The sequence below is a fragment of the Alligator sinensis genome, unplaced genomic scaffold (assembly GCF_000455745.1).
Source record: "Alligator sinensis unplaced genomic scaffold, ASM45574v1 scaffold586_1, whole genome shotgun sequence".
NCBI lineage: Eukaryota > Metazoa > Chordata > Crocodylia > Alligatoridae > Alligator > Alligator sinensis.
This window is the reverse complement of record NW_005843346.1, coordinates 81,672-83,449: the sequence shown is the minus strand read 5'-3', so window position 1 is coordinate 83,449 and position 1,778 is coordinate 81,672. Positions and strand designations below refer to the sequence as shown.

Below are 1,778 nucleotides of genomic sequence, written 5' to 3'. Positions count from 1 at the left end.
GGGTGGGATTCCTGCTTGAGCCATGAGGGGAAGGGTAGGGCAGGGGGAAGCCAGGCAGATCCTGCTGTGCCTGCAAGTCTCTGCCAGAGCTGGAGCCAGGGAACAGAGGGGAGGGGCCAGCCCTGCTGTAAAGTAGAGAGAGCCCCACCTAGGCCAGAGAGCATGCGGAGATGCTGGGGGTGTCTGCTTTATCTTAAGCCAGCTAGGGGTTTGAGATAGACATTGCATAAGCCGGTTTGAGCCAAGTCAGTTAAGTTTGATACTACATTCAACCAGGGTTATCTCAAACCAGTTTCAGCCATTATCAGACTGGTTTGTGTGTACTGAACATCTGTTCTGTTACAGGTTTAAACCTGCTTCTGATCACTTAAACCAGTATGTGTGTAATGTCTGTCCTCAGCCTAATAGTTGCACAGGCTCAGGACCTTTCACACAGTTTATAGCTTTTTAATCAGCCTTATTTCCCCATACTAGCAGTGCCTTCCCAGGTGCCATCCATGGTCTCCTTCCACACCTTCATCCACAATCTGAGCCTCTGGTATTAAACAGAAACAGAAATAAGCATGCAAAGCAAACCACTTAACTCACATATGTAGTTACAGGCAGTCTTCTCTCATTCCATGCATTGTAGAGCTCCTTCTTTGAAGCTGGCAAGGGCCAGACTGACCCTTTTAGACCTCGTCAGCCTCTTCTCCATCCATCCTGTTAATTATTGCCTGTGGCCTTGCCACCACTGAGCTCTGAGATCTGATTGCACTTCCAACACCTGTGGGAGAACAGCTGCTTCTCTTGGAGTCTCTGAAGTCCCAGCAGCCTTTATTCTGTCCTGTAACCAGACTGCAGCTCTCTGATCCCGTCCTCCTCAGTAATAGGGTAGGGTCCCCTTTACCCGAGGGATATTTCCTGACCTTCACATCAAACATAATACAACACTTGTGTGACAAGGTGGGCCTCCCGGGGGCCGATCTCCACGGCCCGCCCCGCCCCCTGTCTCTGTGGGCAACTGCCTGCCTGTCTACTGCCTGCCTGTCTCCCCCGCCACGCCTTTGATGATAATTAGTTCAATTAAGATGTTAATTAAGCAGGAAGCTACCCATTTTAATGCCCCGATGCCAGGGGGCGCTCTGCGGCTCCAACCTCCCCTAATACTGCAGCCCAAGCCTCACAGATGGCATCTTGATATTCATATCCTCACCAGCCCCACACTGGGCCCCAGAATCATCCTACATGACCCCTCTACAATCGTCTCTTCTCAGGCGGCCACTCCGCCATCATCCGGGCTACCTAGCCCCCCCGAAGCTATGTTTCCCTCTCAGGTGTGGTCCCCCCGGAACCTTCAGCCACTTGCCCTGGCCCACCTCCAGGCCAGTCGGGACCCCTGGCCCCCAGCTCTTGGGTGTCCCTCATGGTGGGCCCCCAGCCCTTTTGACTACCGTAGTCCTGGCCCCAGCTTGGGCCAGTAGAGGGTACTCTCCCCTTCGGGCTGGGGCTCTCTAGCCACTCACTCTGTCACTGGGCCTCACTGTGCCACTACTCCCCATCCTCTCAGGGGCAACCGTAGCACCACGCCCACATCACTCCCACTCTCAGGGTCCACCCTCTCTGGGCCCCTCCAACAAACACTAGGGTAACCCACCCAGTGGTGGTGGGAGCTAGGGGTTAAGGCGCCCTGACCCACCTTTCACCGGGGTGATAACTGGCCTGGCATTTCCTGGGGGCTCCCACACCACTGAGAGCCCCACCAGACCACCCACTCCTGGCAGGGTGCAGTTTCAGGT

The 1,778-nt window shown here is 54.9% G+C and overlaps 1 protein-coding gene across 1 annotated transcript in view; it reads right to left on the bottom strand.

The window, feature by feature from the left end:
- Positions 1 to 907, bottom strand: part of LOC102371955 (C-C motif chemokine 3-like) — a 7,136-nt gene extending 6,229 nt beyond the window's left edge. The window contains exon 1 of the mRNA XM_006038417.3: positions 589 to 907. The gene's annotated coding sequence lies outside the window, so the exon portion shown is untranslated. The remainder of the gene's footprint in view (positions 1 to 588) is intronic.
- Positions 908 to 1,778: the final 871 nt, after the last annotated feature.